This window comes from Acanthopagrus latus, chromosome 12 (assembly GCF_904848185.1).
Source record: "Acanthopagrus latus isolate v.2019 chromosome 12, fAcaLat1.1, whole genome shotgun sequence".
NCBI lineage: Eukaryota > Metazoa > Chordata > Actinopteri > Spariformes > Sparidae > Acanthopagrus > Acanthopagrus latus.
This window is the reverse complement of record NC_051050.1, coordinates 17,166,649-17,187,279: the sequence shown is the minus strand read 5'-3', so window position 1 is coordinate 17,187,279 and position 20,631 is coordinate 17,166,649. Positions and strand designations below refer to the sequence as shown.

The 20,631-nt window shown below is 42.1% G+C and overlaps 1 protein-coding gene across 2 annotated transcripts in view; it reads left to right on the top strand.

Moving 5' to 3' along the window:
* Positions 1-8,553: 8,553 nt before the first annotated feature.
* Positions 8,554-20,631, top strand: part of LOC119029982 (inactive tyrosine-protein kinase PRAG1) — a 30,547-nt gene continuing 18,469 nt past the window's right edge. Inside the window, exon 1 of one of the 2 annotated variants that reach the window (XM_037117265.1) lies at positions 8,554-8,625. The gene's annotated coding sequence lies outside the window, so the exon portion shown is untranslated. Of the gene's footprint in view, positions 8,626-17,940; positions 18,172-20,631 lie in introns of those variants that run through there. The other variant, XM_037117264.1, reaches the window with a different exon arrangement.

Sequence of the window (20,631 nt, the reverse complement as noted above, 5' to 3'; positions counted from 1 at the left end):
CATCTGCTGTTATAATTACACAGCATTCTGCCTCTACTCCCACTTACTGTTCTCTTATTTTCTCATTGCCCTCCATTTTAATCTTTCTTTGTGTCAAACGCCCAGTTCCTTTTTTTTTTTTTTTTTTGTTCTTCCTTCGCCTAGGCTGCATACAGATCACTGTTCTTGAAGTTTGTTGAGTTTGCTTCACCAATGTGCTGCATTAAAGAATCATTCAGTTTAATATTTAAAATGTTATGTCAGAGGAGATGCTGCATGTGCACGTATCTGCTGGAACTGGGCTTCTGCTAAATTTGGCAACCATCTTACCCACCCGGGGAAGATCCAAGGAGCGAGCACAACAAGTTATATTAGTTGTCTTTGAATCATTTGCACGCAAAATTTATTTCACAGGCTTAAAAACTGAATTCCCCTCTGCGCTTTAATCTCCTCACCGTTTTCCTAATTTGATTGGAGTCTGCTCAGTGTGCTGTTAGCATTCCTCCATCTCACAAACAAATGGACAAAAGGGAAAATGAAAACCACGCAGGTGGAAGTTGATTTTATCTTCGTGAGAATCATCAGGACGATCGTTTTCACACAGATGTGACCCCTCCCCCACCGCCCTGATGGCACAGGTGTACAAACTGCCTCTGCACCTGCAGGGATATAACAACCACATGAAAACTGCAGAATGTGTAAACTCTTGAGTAGTTTTACTGACCCTATATTTTAACATCGGATTTGACCTTCATTTTTTATTCATAACTTGCTTGAGCAAATGCATATTTATTAACCTAATGTGAACACAATTATGTTTTTTTGTTGTTTTTTTGCCAACATTCATTCTGGCAATGCAAGAAGGATTTTGCCGGGCACCAGCTTCCACGGAGGCGAGAAATAAGAAGTAAATAACACACTGAGTGGGATAGTTTTTAATAAATTGCTAAAAATGCATCAGTGTGCAGAAACAAATACGAGCACACACATAGCACCGAAGGAATCCAGTACATGTACCGCACACATAAAGATCGAGATGGCTGGTAACTATAACTCTTTTAAAGAACGGCGCTCAAGTCTTCAGTGTCTGACATGATATAAAGACGTGCTGACCTCCAGGAGGTCATCAGAGGGTAGGGAGTCGACGCAAACGGGAGGGGGAGGTGAAGTCTGGAGCGAACGTGCGTCTGGGAACCGAGTGTGATTCACACGCTACTCATCACCATGCAGCTCTGTTCCATACAGAGCCCCGGGCACTTCACTGAGAGGGGGCTTTGTGTTGTAGTCCTCGGAGTGTTTGCGAGCGAGAGATAGAAAGACCTCCCATGAATCAACAACTGTACATTTCCCTTGTCTCCTGAGCAATCAGGGGTTCACTCATTTAGTCTTTTGTTCTCCAGACCAAAAACACCCTGCAGAAAGAAACAAGTCAGTCAGCGCGAGACAATGCTGCATGATTTTTCAGCCTCCCCTCCAGATCAGGAGTTCGGTTTCACAGCCAGAGCACAATTAGAAAGTTGTTCACTGTGTGATGTTTCGCTGTACACGTGGCAGTAAGTGGATAAGTAACATGCTGAAGAGGGTTGTTATTATCCACAAACGGGCTAATTAGAGCGCTGCGCCACAGTGTCTTTGTCGAGTGCCTGTGACAACAGAGTGGTCGCAAAGCTCGCAACTGCATGCCAACTGCATTATTCACACTTTCAGGCCTTTTTAACAACAGATACCTTGTGCGTAATTCTTTTAAGATCCCGAGTTTGCATTTTATAAAGAAAGGAAACAGAAAAGTTGTGCTTGTTTTAATCAAGCATAGAAATTGGATCCTTTGCAGTGGGTTAAAGACCAGCTCCAGTTCTGAGTCCAGTGCTTCAGTCAAAGGGTCATTGGCTCCATCCCAGATTGAGAATCACAGTTTTAGATGAGTCACACAGAGATTTGAGTCTTGGTTTCACTGTCAAGGCTTTAAATAATGGACCGCCTAATGGATTAGTGTGTGTGAGGGAGAGATAGAAGAGTGCTCATCCAGTCAGTCAAAGTCAGTCACGTTGAGTGGGAGGAAACGTCAGCTAACTGTTATCACAGCAGCGAGGGTGATCAATCCTCTGGGAAGCCTGTGAGGCAGACGGGAGGAGACTGCAGGGTCACACCTTGCTGCCATATTTGTGATATTTCAAAATTAGAGTTAGAACTCACAACTTGAGGTCCAGTGGCACATACCTCACACATACCTGCTGCTAACAGTGAATACTTTGGAGTATTGCAGGAGTGTATTATTGTATGGAACTCCCCATGAGGATTTTTTTTTTTTTATTCAATAATCATGAGTTGTTGGACAAATAACTAGCACATTTGTTTGCTTATTGTTTTTCAGTTAATGGACGGGTCTGAGTTTTTTTTTCTAATCTTAAAGGTTGAATTTGAAATACAGTGGGCACCATAACCACTAACTGCTGACATTCTTTGCTGTAGTTAGCTTTCATTTGCAAAAAAATCCTTAGTTAGCCATGGAGCTAGTTCTTTATTTGCCAACTGGAGTCTGCTGGAACTGGCTGAGCTGCCTCCCAGGGAACAACACAACGAGTTGCCAGACTGTAACTGAGCACAGCTTCTAAGACTAACGAGGAGTGTTTGACAACAGGGAATAGAGTATGGAGGTGATTTACTGCGGCTTTGACATGGACCATGACTTTGGTAATGTAGGGAGCAAGAGAGAGTCAGTCATCAGCAGTAAGCGAATCTATTGTCTGGAGCCAAATTATTTTCACATTTTATTTAGGGGATTCTGGAAAAACAAACAAAGACTGTTATGATGAGTTTTATTTAGTTTGTTCAGTGTGTTTTACCATGAGTTAATGGGGCATTTAGACTCATCTTGGTTCGATAAAAGAAAGGAACTTGATTTCAGAGAGTGGACAGTTGTATTTTTGTGTTAAGTAAGAAAAATTGATTATTCTTGACATTTTGTGAGTTTATTTTGTTGTATTAATAGACTAGCGAATTTGCCACTTGCTGAGCTTGGGCTTGGACTCCTTGGATTAAAGAAAGTGGTATTATGAGAGAGGATGTACCAGGGCTGGTGAGAAACTCCCAAACAGAACGTCAGATCGACACGCAATGATCATGCTGATTTTTAGGGGTGCTGAACACGCCAGACTTCAGACCGACTTCATTTTCTGCCTCTAACCCTAAAGTGCTTGACCATAACCGTAGATACAACTATGAGATCTAAAAAAGTGTAAATACAAATAGGCTCAGGTAGACTCCAATGGCCTGAAACATGCTCCTAAACACATTCTGGAGGAACAGTTCTGGCCATGACATTTTGTCAAATTCACCTCTAATCCATCCTATTCACTTTGCAAGCCTGACAAAAATTGGCAATTCGTCGGGACTGTTTAGCTCATTTTCAGTTGGTAGAGACGGCGTCCCATGTACAGAGGCTTTGTCCTCACTGCAGGGTTGAAGAGGAGTTCTAGAAGTGGCCTGGGGCCCTTTGTTGCATGTCACTCCCACACTCTTTCCTGGCTCCTGTAATGTCTGAATCTGTCCAAAAAAATAATAGACATAATAAAGTTTCTATACAAACAGGTACCAACAGACTCCAAATGGCCTGAAACATGCTCCTGAGCACTATCTGGAGGAACATTTTTGGCCAGGAGACTTCCCATTCACTATGAAAGCCTGGCTCTAACCAACCCCAACCCAAGATCCACCAATGAGACCCAAAAAAGTGTCAAAACAAATAGGCACCAGTAGACAACAAATAGGCACCAGTAGACTCCAAATGGCCTGAAACATGCTGCTATACACTTTCTGGAGGAACAGTTTTGGCCCAGACACTTGGTCAAATTTCACCTCTGATCCATCCCATTCACTTCTCAAGCCGGGCTCTAACCAACCCTAACCCAAGATCCAACTATGATATCCAAAAAAGTGTCAAAACAGATGGGCACAATTGTTGCATTTCACTTCTGATCCATCTCATTCACTTCTCAAGCCTGGCTCTAGCCAACCTCGACACAAGATCCAACTATGAGATCCAAAAAAGTGTCAAATCAGACTCCAAATGGTCTCCAGACATGCTCCGAAACGCTTTCTGGAGGAACAGTTTTAACCCTGACACTTGGTCAAATTTCACTTCTGATCCATCCCATTCACTTCTCAAGCCTGGCTCTAACCAACCCTAACCCAAGGTCCAAATATGAGATCCAAAAAAGTGTCAAAACAAATAGGCCCCAATAAACTCTAAAATGGCTTGTTACATGCTCCTAAACACTTTCCGGAGGAACACTTTTCGAACTGACATATAGTCAAATTTCACATCTGCAAGCCTGCCTCTAGCCAAGATCCAAAAATCCCATCCCATTCACTTTGCAAGCCTGCCTCTAAACTAACCCTAAACCTAGATCCATTATGTGATTCACAAAAGTGTCAATACAAATAGGCTTGTGCTAAGCTCAGTAGACACTGAAACAAAGTACATTCCCATCACAGATATTCCATCAACACTGTTGTTTCTCCACACTGTTAATAATGTGAGTCCATTTTTTAAATGTTTTAAGACTCGGCAGCTCATGGGACAGTAAATGGCTTGACAACCTTGTGACTTCTGGTTCCTCTTTGTTTCCCTCTGTTTTCTCCTTTATTCTGTTTGCAGTGTATTGCACCACAGTTCACTGATATTTTTATTAACATCAGTTTGCTGTTTCTATCAAATCATTTGACGTGATTTTGAAAGAAAGTTGCCGAAATAAAGATGACTCAATTAATAAGAATTTCAGAGGCGGTCTGATCGTCACTACTAATGAAAGGTATGATGAATTGGTCTTCGCTGAGAGAATACTGAAAAGAGGTAACAACAAGTTTAACCATGACACAGTGTTTGAGTCAGCGGTACGCTTAAAGAAATATTCCTGTCACTTTATTCGGGACAAGAGGCAAGTGTTTGATGGTTTGTACCTTCTGATTATTTGAGAGAGACAAAATAGTGTGTTTATTTAAATTAAAATGAGTGTATTTTCTATTAATTTGAACAGTAGTGTTTGAAATTCAGCATAGTTATTAAGTATAATTTGTCTTTTGACGTGCACAGACACCAACCACTATATTTTTGACTTCATGGAGGTGCAGAAGCACAAGTCAGTCAACATGGTTTCATTTTCATTCAAAGACCAAATGTTTGTTATTCTTGTGTTTATGTCTTTGGCCTCGTTTCACCACTGTTTGGTTTGTCTTGTCTTCTGCTGATGCATTCTGGGAAAGCCTCCAGCACTTCTGACAAGAAAAAGCAGTTGAAACAATTAAATTAAGTATGCTGTTAGCAGCTACACAAAGATTAGAGAGAAATGTTGGTGCTCTGTCAACATTTAATCCTAATAACATCTTACCTTGGAATATATCTGTTTATGTACACTATACTTAAAACACCACTGAATTTTAAAAGCTGACTTTACTATAAAAAAAAACTTACCAAGTAAAGTACGCTAATAATTATAGCTTGCTTGTACAACTTGAAATTAATAGTCTACTTAGAGTGAATCGGTTTCCTGACTGTTTTAAGTCAAGTTGTATGAGCTCAAAGTTTAATTAATCGTCTACTTAACTTGGTAATTTTGAGGTAATCGATTTCCTCGATTTTTTAAAGTAAAGTCGCTTTGTCAGATTTTACAGTGTTTAATTTATACTTTTATTTTTTCCTTCCTTCTGATTATGACTCTAAGGAACCAGTGAGGCATCAGATCAAATATTGTCAACCTTTGTCTATGTTACTGAGAGGCATCAAACTGGCTACCTGTCCACGCCGTACCTCGCCACTTGCCCAGTGTCAGCTGGGATCAGTTCGAGCCGCCTGTGACCCTGCACGGGATTAACGGTTACAGATAATAAATTAATGGAAGGATGGACAAGAATGCATAATTCTTAAGATTAGCTCTGGTACAAGGTCAAACATGCTTCACATAAAAGTTTCCTTCTGCAGGTTTTTGAACTCTACCCACATACTGAATTTTACACAGAGCACATAGAGAAGCAGAAAGAAAGGGAGACTCTCATCTGAGAGAGAAGGTCTTTGGCTAACTTGTTAAAATGATCTGAGCCCCCTCATGAACTCATGAACTCACACACTCCCTGTGCCCTGCTATGATAGCTGAGGCCCAGTCTGACCTGGGCATCTGCACACAGCTAATGCATCTGGCAGATGGCTCTGTATGTGTGTGTGTGCGTGTGTGTGTGTGTGTGCATCTGTGAAACCTAACAAGCCAACATTCGTGTTTGTGTTTAAGTGTTCGAGCAGAGCAGCGGCCCGATCCCAGGACAAACAGGTCAGTGGTGTGCAATAGGTATTAGTATTAGCAGTTTGTGTGTGTGCCAGATGAAGAGCCAATCACGACAAGACCAGCTGGTAGGTCTCTGTATCACTGCCTGACAGACGTGTGCCTGATAGCAAAAATCTATCGGCTTTTGCCTGCAGACTGTGATGAGATTTTACCTTCTGACTGGACACTTTTAGTTATTATCCACTAAAAAAAAAAAAAAAAAAAAAACATTAAGTGCTGTAGTGTGGTTGCAGAAAGCACTGTTCCGGTCGCTCAGCAGGTTGAACTCACAAGAATGCACTGTTTTTAATCCATATGAGAGGCAGGCAATAGAGAATTACAAAGCAAGTGTTTTGGATGTAAATCACCAATGTAAAGTTTGTATGAAACTTTATTATACCTGCAAATGTTCTCCCTGAGATTTAAATTCTTTTTCACAAGAGCAGCAAAAAACGCAGCAGCATGAAATTGTCTTCAAATAGGAATAAACAATGGACTTAAAACAAAAAGCATAACATTTTCATATAAAAGAAACGAGCATCAGACTTCAAACAAATTACATCAAGCTCACAACAAGACAAAGGTGTAGACACCGCAAGACAGTACGGATTAGAGGAATATCAACTGAATACTTCAATATTTTAGGAAATACAAGAGGTTTATGTTATGGTAGTCAATTTTATTATTTATAAGGTAATCATGTTTTTTCTGTAAACACTTCTGTACCCATTAACCCCGTTCTTCCATTGTTATGCAGAGGAAAGCCAGTCAGTACTCCAAACATCCAAAAATAACAAGACTTAAACTAACCTGCTGAATGTATAATCAGGTTTCTACAGCACCAGTGATTCAAAGTTTGACTTTTGAGAAATTACACGTATTTACCTTTTGTTTAGAGTCAGATAAGTGGATTGATAGGCTAAAACTCAGATTTTCTGTCTGTTTTAAACACAGAGCTGGAGCCAGGCGTGATTATCTTACACTGGAGATAAGCGTAAAGACTGGCAGCAGAGGAGAACAACTAGAAAAGTCTAGTTGTGCCCATGGTTCAAAAATATGTCCACCAAAACCAGCTAAGAAACACATCTCATCTCATTTCTGCATGACCACATTATACACTTATTAGCCACCTGCTGTGGCAGGATGTAGAGGGAGCAGTGGTGGCATTATTACATCCAACGAGACTGCCAGATGGGTGACCACGACTCCAGTCAGACCGCTGGATATTTTTAAGGACACCTGGGGACATGTCCAGCCTTCTTAATGGAAACTAAACTGAGTGTTCTTTAATGAGGACTGCAGACATTTCCAGCAGTGTTTGAGGCGACCCAAACCGACTAATTTTCAGGGGAAGTTGGACCATCTCCACCCGTGATCGTGCCAGAAAAAAAAAAACGGTATTTTAAGCCAAACTGTGATGTTTTCCTAAACCTAACCAAGTGTATCTTTGTGCCTAAACCTAACCAGGGTTGTGACAAGAGAGAATAGAATATTCAACCTTAACACACAGAGGAAAAGGAACTTCAGTTTTCACTTATCTGTGGTTTTGCAGAAATGTATGGGGCTTACATTTCTTCTGGCAATTGGGTTGGAATGTCAAACCTCCGCTTCGATCTTGGTTTGTCTGTATTCTACCAAAATGCTGCTTTGGAGTCACACTTGACTTCCCTTCTCGTGTGTTTATGTCGGCTACACAGGCCACGCAACCTTTGACCTCACATCAACAGACCAGTTATTTTCTTTCTTATTTTCCGCAGTTGTTCATCTTTCACACTTTCATGTCCTTTGAAGACTTGAAAGTGCTTCAACCATCACTTTGCATTCTCTGTGGTGACCACTGCAGAAAATAAACACTCGATTGAAATATGCTCTACTGAGTGGCAGGTAACCATAGCAACAGTACTAATGCCAGTTAACCCTGAAGCTAACTGTGTTAGCTAAGATGGATGATGATTCAAAGACTTTTTTATTGGAGATGAGGTAATGATGCACTGTTCTACCTCATTATCAGTTATCAGGCATTATAAGTATAGTTGTGTAACATAGAACAAACAATATAGACAGACAATATCTGATACTATGCAGTCATTTGGGTAAATTAAGGCTAGCTTACATAAAAAATTTTCCCTCAATCTCTGTAAACAAATGATGTGTCCCACCGATGTCGAAATCAAAATTCTCTGTGTAATGTGTGTGTGTGTGTGTGTGTGTGTGTGTGTGTGTGTGTGTGTGTGTGTGTGTGTGTGTGTCATAATCACAGGGTGAACCTGTGAGGGCAGGTACAGGTATGCAACGATGGCAGCAGCGGAGAAATATCGTCATCGGAGACTGAGTAGGTGATAGAAAGTATACAAGGGTGGGTTTATGTACTGTTGGACTTGGTGTGTGTGTGTGTGTGTGTGTGTCTGTGTGGTGCAGCTCTGTCTTGCGTTATCTTTGCATTCCTGACTACAACAACTCCTCTACATGACTGCCATGGCAACCCAGAAGGGAAAAGGCACTGAATCTGACACCCACCTCTCCCTTTGACACACACACACACACACACACAATTAATTCCTGGTGCCTGGCTCTCAGAGGCATACAGTTACACGAGGGGGTTACCTTTGAATGTTGAGGTTTTAAGAGGGACGACCTGCGGAGAAGAAAGTGAGTCCCGAGGGAGACGGTGTACATTCAGCACCCTCTCGCTCTTTGTAGTGTTTCCGACAAGCAGTAAACAGACCGACTGCAAACACAAGTTCACTCCTTCTTTCATCTTCCACGTCCAGCACCTGTTGGAAATGTTCAAATTTCACGTGAACTTTAAGTCAAGCGTCTCTCTTTTTCTTTCTTATTTCTGAGTCGGAGGGAGGCATTGAGTTTCAGATGGGAAGTGTAATGTTCTCCAGTGGCTGACTAAAGAGTATTCTTCACATGCAGGCCAAATGCAAACAAAGACCTTTTGGTGTCGTGACAGGATATCTTTTATGGGGCCTCCTGTGGTAATGGGGAAGTGACACAGAGAAACAGACAGAAACCTGAGCAGCACAATACCTGGTTTGTCAATTAGCCCAAACAAACACAGCGAGAGGGCAAAACTCTGAACTTCTCCTTTTGGTTAAGAGCTCTTGAAATGTGAAGAGGCTTCACATTTACCACAACACACAACAATGACCACATAGGCAGTTTCCATGAGAAGATATCACGAGAATACGACTCACAGAAAACGTAGGTCCACATAAGCAGGTAAATTAAACTGTGAGACTGACACAAACATGTGAATTCATATTCAGTAAATGTGAACAATGTGTTATTCCAGGTTCTCATTCATATATGGGGAAGCTGGAGTCAGATAGTAAAGCTGCACTCAACCAAAGGATTTTTTCCCTGCGTGTATAAAATGTGGATACAACACAGCCAAATACAGCAGGGACATTTATTAGGGATGAACGAAGGGGCATCGTGTTAGCTTGAATGGCTGAGACGTACATCGTGCAACAACGTCTCTGAATGGCTTCCAGCTAGGGGCTTTTGTTGCACGTTATCCCCCCCCTACTCTCCCCTCATTTCCTGTCCGTAGCTGTACTTTTAGTTAAGGCAAAAATGGCAACATAAGAACACGAAACCAGATAAAAGAAGGGTACCGTTGTTCGGAACGTGACAATCTTGCAGATTTGCACTTTGAGTCTGACTTTTCATCCAGATTCTGGAAAATTGTTCTACATGTCATTAAAGGTCCACTATGCAACTATTAGAGGCCTATAAACAGACAGATAAAGAGCTCTGATACAAGGAATAGCAGTTGCAGGGGCATACATTTTAGAGCTTTAGATGTACTTTGATGCCACATCTTTATATTTGTATTGTAAACATCAGAGCAAAATGTTGAGTACTGACAACAAAAACAGCCCATTTCATTTCTAGAAGGCCTCGAATATAAAGTAAGTAAGTAAGTGGGTTTTTATTTATACAGCACTTTTTTCCAACAAAGTTTGCAAAGTGCTGTACAGGATACAGTAAAACAAAAAACATAAAAAAATATAGGTCTATTTGAAGAGACTAAAATTGTTACTAAAAAAAGCTCTGTAGAATTCCTTTAACTGAGCATTTATCTTTACCTGTTGACAGGAAACGAGAAATCCTACAGCTGCTTCCTATTAGCTGTTTCCCGCAAAGAACATGAAACTTTTAGTCTCAGGAACTCATTTTAAAGGAAGTGAAAAGTTCCCTCAGCCTGTTAGTGTTGTCAGAGTTCCCAGCACAGTCTAAAGATACGTAAAGATTAGCAGAAATAGTCCACTGACACGAGGAAGTGACTGCCGCTTTCACTCATTTTTGCTCAATGGCATGATACTTCGTCGCTGGTCCATCTGTGCTATATTTTCTTGTCGATGTGCTGAAGAACGAATGAACAAAAGCCAAATGGTGATGATAGACATGTACAAATGTGAACATGTCTGTGGTGTGCAGAAACCTTAACTGCCAAGATTTTTATCCTGGCGACTGGGCTGTCAAAGTTCTTGTACTTTTGGAAAGTACTACCACCTGAGCAGGGATGTGGTGTAGGTCTAAAATATTGTCCCAATAACTTCATTTAGGCTGTGGTTTCCAGGAGTTCCTCCAAAGGTTCTTTGTCCCTGGAAGGAGCTCCTATAGACTGAGAAATGTAAATAAGGGTGCCTGGATAAAAAGAAGCTATGTAAGGAAAATGAAACTATAAGACAGTATGTACATTTTGAATGTTTTCAGAGAAAATGCACAGCAACAAAAAGATTTTTAAAGCTGAGTTTGTGGCAAAAGGCGCGTCAAGCTACAAGCTCAAAGAGGAGTTCTCCTTACTGAATTTAACTGCAGAAGGTATCACTCTACTGGGTTTTTATTCACCATAACAGAGACCTATTCTCAGCTCTCTACTATTTATCTACTCGTCAATGCTGACAGAGGACTCTGGGGGAGCGATAGTGTTGGTCCTGCTTTCCAACCTGAGTAATGCCTTCAATCATCAGGAGTCTATTTTTTGCTACTTTGCATTAAAAGCCCAACTTCTCTGCTCGTTGAATTTAATTTGAGAGGATTGTGCCTTTAATAATTAATTTGTGCTGAGTAGAAATGGAGCAGGTAGAGCAATTCTGAATGCCGTGGACACGGGGATGTGATCAAACATTTAATATTGTATTTTCTTCACAGAGTTTTTCTGCACTTGTGTGATAGCAGCCACGATGCAGAGGTGCAGGGGCATTAGGAGCAACGCCAACAACGTACATCATGCACAGTTGTCAAAGTGCTGCTCATATTTCAGCATCCTGGCGCTGCATCTGCGGCCGGCCAGTTTATGATTGGCCCGTGCCCAGCAGCATCCTTGTGTTGCAGTGTGCAGAGAAGGTTGCCGTTCCCCTCTCGCTCCCTTTCCCTTCTCCCATACAAACTGGCAGCGCTCTGCAGCACGTCAACAAACTGCTAATTCATCAGTGTGCACAGCGTGGCAGAGCCTCTCAAGGCCCAGCCAGATTAGCATTAAGCGGCTCTGATTCCCTTCATAATTTAGGGGAGCGCCATAAAAGATGAGCAACTCCGAATGTTTTATGGGACACAGTGTACACAGCCCGACAACTTCAGCCTCGTGCCAACACAGGCGAGGACGAGCAATATACACAGCCTGATGCCATCTTTAATTTATCTTTCATCATTTTCAGACTTTTAGGTGGGAATCAAGAAAGAATGGAGCCAAATAAAATTAGATTAGAAGTTTTTGTTTTCGTTCTGAATAACTTTTGTGATTTTTCTTTTCCTCACTATGTAATTTCTGCTGACGAATATATGTGGGAAACAGCTTGCCATGCAGTGTGCATGAGCGATTCCACCACCCCCTGCTGTGCTCCTCTAATTTGGATGCTCCCACAACACCTCAGCACTAAAAATCTCGACCCATAATGGAAGATTTATCTTGGGGTTCCCTGGGAAACAGTTTTACATGACTGTGCTCTCAGAGTGAAGCCACAAATGGTTAATGGGACGGTTCTCAACGCTGGAGCATGTATGCCACTTCCTGCATGAATTCAAAGGATATGTTCACCCAGATAATGAAACATTCTGTCATTATCTACTCACTATCACCTCGGCTGATGGAAAGTCAGGTAAGGTTTCGTAGTCCACAAAACATTTATGGAGGTTTACGGCACGTTAACAACTGAAATAGATGGGGACTTGTTTTGAAATGCACTGAAAAAACATCGAAAGGCTCCATCCAGTTCGTCCAATAAAATCCAAGTCTATGGAAGCCCCAAAATCTCAAATTGTTTTGAAAAGACGTTATTTACAACATTTTTAAAGCAATACTCTTGACTGTAGCTGCCAAATTTGGAGCCTCCGGAGACTTTACAAGTTGTTTGCTCCGCCACAACCATGTTAGCATGCTAACAAGTACGGTGAAGATTTTGGCTTTAAAAAGGTTTTTTTTTTTTTTTTTTTGATAAATCTATTTGCAAAACAATTCTAGATCTCTGAGCTTCTGAGGACTTGGATTGTGCCAGACAAGCTGGAAGCAGTCATTTTATGTTTTTTTGTTTGTTTTTCTTTTCGTCTCCGCTTACTTCAGTTGTTTAAGAGAATGCTGAAGGGCTGTTTCGCTGCGAAGCTCCAGTGGATTGTGGATTGTGAAAATGTACTTTCCATCAACATGATGACGGGAACATAAAGACAGGACTCTCAATTTTGGGTGAACTTGTCCTTTATTGAAAATTATATAAGACTTTTGTTGCCTCCAAGTCTAAATGGCAGAATGTGTCTAGAAGCTTCCTGAACATCCTCCAGTTTTTTTAATGCAAAGCACAAGCTATTAGAATTACGCCATTAGTAGAATTATTACATGCTTTGTGCTGCCAAAAATAGATGCATCTCAACAAACTCTTAATCCTCTTGAGAGGATTGTGACTGTTTCCAAATTCAACAGGTGGTCTTGTAAAAGATATCACTTCTACCCTGATCCGGTCTCTGCTGTGGCACTTATGCTGATTGTCTCAGCTCGGCTATAAATCCACATGCGGGGTTCAGGAAACTGGTGGGTTTCTGTGTCCAATCGATTCATATGCAGTGTACTTTCACAGGAAGTAGACCAAAGCAATGGGATCCTTGGAGTGGAGTTTCACTCATGTGAAATGTGATTTTGCACTTATCCATCACTCCAGGACCTGCCTTTGTGGCCTCCTTTAAGAAAACAAAAACAAAAAGTATATGAAAAGAGCAGAGCTGACACAAAACAGAGCAGATTCAGATGGTGATTCAACTGCCTCTGCTTAAATAAGTCAAAAAGCCGACAGATAAGACCTTGTTCCACTTGTTATTTCTCAGTAAGACATAAGAGGAGGTGCTCGGTTAAAAGGTTAATCTCTATGGATGACTGCCTTCATCCAGCACAGCGGCTGTGTTTGTCACTCTGTGAGCTTTGCCTCTCCTTTTGCTGCCTGTAATGGAAACCAGCAGGGGTCCAGCCTGGCTCAGTGGCAGCGCCAGTGTTTTTCTAACGCTCTGTCACCCCAGCCATGATGAACAGAAGCAGCAGCAGCCCAGGGGGTAGCAGGAGGGAAAGGGGCAGCAAAAAAACAGGAGAGCTAGCATGCATCCACCTTCACCACAAATATGTTGTATGGTTAAAGGATCAAGTCATTATATACTCACCACCATGCCAATGGAAAGTCAGGTGACGTAAAACAGCATTCTCCTAAACAACTGAAGTAACAAGGGACTTGTTTTATGCAAAACATAAAATGGTTCCATACAGTTTGTGCACCATAATACAAGTCTGTGGAAGCCCCGAGACCAAACTGTTTTGAAATTTGTTATTTGCAAAGCCACAGTCTTCACTGTGGCTGCTAAGCTAACAGTCATAGCATGCTAACATGGCTAGAGTAGAGCTATTTTAATGTGTCTCAACTGCACATCGAGGTTGTAGATGATATCCTTTCAAAACAATTAGAAATTAAGGAGTTGTTTTCTCCACTGCAGCCATGTTAGCACGCTAACGCTCTTAGCTTGGCAACTGCAGTCAAGATTTTGGCCTCATTTTGGCCTTTCTTAAAAAACATCTTTTCAAAAACAAATTTGATATCTCAGGGCTTGTAGGGACTTGCATTAGACTTATTGGAGTTATTTTGAAATTACATTATTCACACCCTTGACAAACAGATGAGTGACATAAAATAGCTCCACTGTAGCCATGTTAGCATGTTAGAATGGTTAGCTTAGCAGCGACAGTTAAGAGTGGCTTTAAAAAGGGGGGGGGGGGGTTACTAAGGCATATTTTAAAACAGTTAGGGACCCAAAGACTTGGTTGGAGCAATTTTCTAAAAACATTTTCATTTTTTAGGGGTTGATTTTTACATTTTAAAACAAGTCCCCATCTACGTCAGTCTTTTAAGAGAACCCTAGTTCTCCAGAAATGTTTTGCGGACTGCGCAACTTCACCTGACTTTCCATCCGCATGACTGGATAATTACAAAATTGTAATTTTTGTGAGTTAGCTTATCCTTTAATACTGAGTGCTTGCTTGCTTTCTTTTTGCCAGCCCCTTGTAATTCTCATATATGGTGGTGGTGGAGGGATTTGCAGCACTGGGTAAACAATAATGCAGTGATCATCAACTGGCGGCCCGCGGGCCGAATCCGGCCCGCCGAACCGTTCAATCCGGCCCGCGACTGGATTCGAAAATTGTGAGGAGAAAAAAAAAAGAGGAGAATATATCATGTGGTCCACACTATTAAAGCAACTGAAAATAGCAACAACGACTGAGACTCTTAACTATCAGTAATCCCCACCAATTATGACTCTATTTAGGCTTTATTCCGAAATGAGGACAAACTCGCTCCACTTTTTTTTTTTTTTTACATTTATTGTTTCACACAGTTCTTGTTATTTTCCACACATAACTTTTCCTTATGCCCCCTACTTAACGTTTGGTTTTTATTTCAAAGTCTCAACAAACTTCAAACCAGACTTCTCCGTACAAAAAAAGGAGAGAAAACCAACTGGCTGGCATAACTTAAAATAGCATGGTAAATAAATACTAACCTGGTATCCGAACAAAAACAGGTTACAAATAATGTTTGCACATCAAATAAAACGTTAAGTGGGCTATAGCGATTTCAAATCACAAGGCTGAAATAGGTTACTCACACTGCTCAATGGCTAAAATTACATTTCCCCTCTGACACCAACTTTTTTACATCAGGCTTGGCCGCTGTCAGACTTATGCGCAAAGAGTCCTCCAAGGACTGGTGTGACAGCCGGTTCCTCTCATGTGTTTTTATGTTGTTCATTTTGGAGAACGCAGCCTCACAGGTGTACGTCGAACCGAACATGGTGAGCACATACATAGCCAGCGTCTTCAATGTACCATACTCCTCGGGACAGGACAACCAAAATGCGCCCAGGTTTTCAGCACCACGGAGAGCAGCCTTCAGGTCCCCGGCGGCCTGGATTTCAGCCAGCTCGCTCTGAATGGCCGCTTCGTCCAAAGACATCATTTTCACTGCGTTTGTGGAGAATTCTCCACTTGGGTTGATGCTGAAAGGATCACGCACAAATCCAATGACATCCCTGGGAATTAAAAAGTCATCGAACCTGGAGGAGAAGTTGTCTTTTAATTGTGTGATGAATTTCTTCATCCTGTCTGTTACGTGGCTTTGTCCCACCTTCTTCAGTGTGCTGAAATGCAACAGCCTCCCCGACAACAAATCTGCGTTAAAAAGGTCAAGTTTGTTCCCAAACGCATCGAGTTTTTCCACCAGATCCACCACTGATTTCTCTTTTCCTTGCAGCTGGAGATTAAGTGCATTCAAATGCGAGAAAATGTCTGTCAAAAATGCAACGTTGGACATATATTCGCTGTCCTGCATGGTGCGGAGATGGTCAGCTGCCGCTTTTGCTTTGCTTTGTTTCAAAAACTCCACTACCTGGGCACTGAGTTCAACGAAGCGCTCCAGTGCTTTGCCCTTACTGAGCCAGCGCACGTCATTGTGGAGTAACAGGTCATCATGAGAAGCCTCGGATTCGAGCACAAATTTGCGGAACAGGCGATGCTGTGTGCTTGAGGTTCCTCTGATGTGGTTGATAATTTTCATTGTTTTCTCCATCACCTCTTTGAGCTCCCCACTTAGCTTTGCGCACAGCACACTTTGATGGATAATGCAGTGAAGCGCGTTAGTTTTAGGAGCGACAGTCTTTATTCTGCTCACCAGACCCTTGTTTTTGCCAATCATAGCAGGTGCTCCATCTGTCACTATCAGGTTGATTTTATCAAAGGACAATCCATGACTTTTAAAAAAATCCTCCAGTTTTCCGAAGATGATGTCAGCAGTGGTGTTGTCCTCCAGCGGAAGCAATGCCAGCAGCTCCTCTCGGAAATCTTTGCCATCAAAGAATCTGACAAAAACGCACAACTGTGAGATATCCGTATTGTCCGTGGATTCATCAATGGCCAACGAAATGTATTTGGCTTCCTTGATCCCTTCAATGACAACTTGCTGGACATGCTCTGCCAAGACGTGTACACGACGCGCGGCAGTTGAAGCAGAGAGAGGTATTTGTTTGACAGCTGCAATAATTCTGTCCATGGATTTGTCGGGGGCAAGTTCCTCCAGAACTGTGACCATGCACTCCTTGAAAACCTCACTTTCTGTGAAAGGTCGATTATGTTTGCAAAGCACCCAGGCAGCCTGCATTGATGCACACGTTGCTCTCTCTTGATCAGTTAAAGCTCGAGTAATAATGCCACTTGCACAGGAGTACGCAGATTTCAATGTGGCAATTTTTCTCTTTCGGGCCTCTGACTGCTCAGGATATGAATCCTTGAAATTTGTGTGTTTAGTGTTGTGGTGACGGCGCAGATTATATTCTTTAGCAACAGCAACAGTTTCGTTGCAAATGAGGCACACAGGTAACGGATTTCTGAAGGTTGGCATGATAAATGCGTACTTTTCAGTCCATTCGTCATTAAAGGATCTGTTTTCCGCGTCAACTTTTCGTTTCATGGCCTTTGAGAGTGCCATTTTAGCCTACCTGTGTTAAGAGGCCTTTTCCTTCCACTAACTGAAACTGTATTAGCGCTGAAGCCAGGGACGACAGCCCTATATCGATACTTTGTTTCATCTGTTTGTTTTTCAAGTGCTCTATAAATAAAGTTTACTTGAATTGAGACAAAGTATCTCTATCACTCCTGGTGGTTGACTGTGGTACAAGTGATAGGAGCCTGACTCATAAAGGCTAAAAATGCCTTCAGTTTTGTAATGAAATGAAAAAATATAAACAAATAAACATTAAGTGATAATTTTATGCCAAAATTATATTTTTATTTCAATTTTTTGGGGGTCCGGCCCCCAAGGTGAGTGTCCAGTAAAATTCTGGCCCTCCGACAAATGTAGTTGGTGACCCCTGCAATAATGTGTAATTTTCTGCAACAACAACAAAAAAATGACAAGCTGAAGAGCTGTGCGGTGTTTTTAAACGTGACAGCACGCAGGACAAAAGCTTTAATGAGGATCTGTGAGTGTGGCTACCGGCCAGCCTGCATGGTCGGCTCGGAGCTCCTCCCACCGCCTTTTGCTCTCTCCACGCTGCTGCTGCTGCCGCCGCTGCTGCAGAGGACTCCTGCTCACTGCTCCACCTCTGCACAGTGCAACAGCAGCAGCAGGAGCAGCAGCAGCAGCTAAAACCAGCCTCCTGGGTCACTAACCTGTCGCATGTTGGATACGTGAACACGGACGGATATCTGCCTCTGTCGGAACCAGAGCCGCAGTAAAACAACACAGCTGTGTTGTTGAATATTTCGTGTCATTTTTATTTATTTATTTATTTTTCTTGGGGGGAGCTTTTGTGGTGCCAGGGGAAGAGAAAGTCCGAGCAGGTAAGCAGTCAGTCAATAATGGATAACCTTGGCGACTTTAACGTGCTACACTGCAAAGATGTAGCCTTTAAGTCAAGTTGTCACATTTCCTGTGTGTGTGTGTTGTGTGGACGCAGGTAGAGGTTGCCAGTTCTGTCAGTGTACGGAGGGATACACGCGTTTTTTCTTTCTTGCCACAATAACCTACAGTGAAGCAGCACAATCTGCTCAGCCAGATATTTTCATGTATCACGTATTAAAATATATCTAGATATGTTTTTTATTATTTATTTATTTATTTTAAAAAAAGAGGCACGTGGGGTTTGTACAGGCTGCAGTCGACTGTGTTCCACGAGCTGTCTGTGAGGGATCAAATGGAGCCGCTCCAGGTGGAAGTTCTCAGATGATTTGTTCACAAGTTTTTGGCGGAAATCGCTTCCGAGTCTATCGTAATAAAAAGAAAAAAACAGGTTGTACCCCCTCTCCCCTCCACACACGCACACACACCCCTGAATGAATGGGCAGTGTGTGTGTGTGTGTGTGTGTGTGTGTGTGTGTGTGTGTGTGTGTGTGTGTGTGTGTCTGTGAGGCAGCCGTGACAAATGTTGCTCGTAAAAGAATTTGTATTCAAAGTGGGTTGACTACACACTGACCCGGTTATCAGACCGTTACGTCTCATTATTGTGATTATGAATGGACCGGACCGGACTGTTATTCTGTGGCCAGCTCATTCATTTTGCTGGCGTGGTGTAGCAGTTCAGTACAGCAGGCTGTTGCAGTGAGTTCTGTTAGAATAATGATATAAACCATCACCATCAGATGAGCCGTGGTGTGTTCAGGGGCCCCTCTGCTTGCTGCTGTTGCTGCAGGAGGAGGAGGATTCAGACCAAGTGCAGTTTTACCAGCTGTTGAGTCTTGTTGATAAGCCTGTTTGAACTGTTCTGCAGCCTGGCTTCATTCTCCGGTGTATTACAGGCTGTCAAAGCAAATGCCAGTGTTTGCGTCTTCAAGGGGGGAATCCAACATTTAGGCTTGAGTCCCTTGTGTTGGAGTTTATCACAGACCTGAAATATGTTGTGTGTTTTGGGACATCTAGTGGTCAGCCAGCTGTGTGATGTGCAGTGTATGTGCACAGTATACACTACTCAAAATGAGTCAGGGATATGCGATAAAAGTCAAAAGAACTGTGTGAAACACTAGATATTCCTGACAAATTTTGAGTAGTGTGTATTGGACAGATAAATTATCAGCCCGGTAATGTGATTTTCTGATATTGGTTTCTTGCTGATAATGAAATGATAACTGACAAATAGAGCAATAATATGAAAATAAGTTGTATTCATTGACTTGACGAGAGCTTGACTGATATATATCAGTTGGCTGATAGTAATGGCTGATATTGGCCCATCACACATAGATCAGTGTCGGCCCATGTGTTGCCTGATGTGTATTGATATGTAAGTTGTCTGGGATAAGTAATAATTCTTGTCAAAGTCTAACAACACATCTCATTAGAGCTATGGTGAATTAAATCATCCATCTTCACTTATTACATCCGAGCCTTCCTTGCCCTCAGGTGTATGTAATCAGCAGGCTGGCAGCTAATTCCACATCAGATCAACATCCATCCTCAAGGCATTTTTCCTATCACCCAATTTCTAACATGTGCGTGAGATATTTCCCCTAGTCTGTGTTTTATATTGACGGCAGGGCGGTTATGCCCCGTGTTAGTGTGTTTTGACAAGTGAGAAATATTGGACCTTGAGCTTGAGAAGGTGTGGGGAATGTAGACAGCGGGGTCTATCTCTGTTCAAACAAGCTGGACTCTCTCTGGACTCTCCCTCTCTCTCTCAAAAATACATGATTTCAGATGAACTTCGCACACGTCAGCTTCTGTTGTTAGGAATGTAGAACAACAGAGACAAAAGTGTCCCTGTCAGTTTGGTTTTAACTCACCAAACATACCGTGACAGTCCTCTGTCTGTTTTTGCGTTGTTATTGCCCACTTGACCAGTAAAGGCCCCCCCCCACCCCGCCAGACATGTTCTTGACTGGCAGTCAGTGTGTCCTCTGAAGCAGCAAGCTGGGTCACCTAATGATGTGTGCGTCTCCAATCAGTCATCGCTTCATGTGACTCATGCACAATGCCATAAGATGTTAGGCAAGGCTCTGTTTCCTCTGTTGTCGCAAGAACGCTTAAACAAACAGTGAACTAGTGGGTGCTTTCCTGCCCAAACTGAGTCAGACAGAACAAAGAAAAATGTAAACATGCATTATCTCTATTAACAGGAAGACTCTTCATTCTTATGGGATTAGTAGATTGCAAGGTTATTTAAGCTGGAGGCATGAATTCAAGAAGTTTCAAGCATTCCTTTACTTTACTCTGGTATTTTTCATCAGTAGAAATGAAGAATCACTAATATAACTGTAATATTTAGGCAATTGTTCCTCCTGCCTCTTCTGCTTCTTTCCTGTGTAATG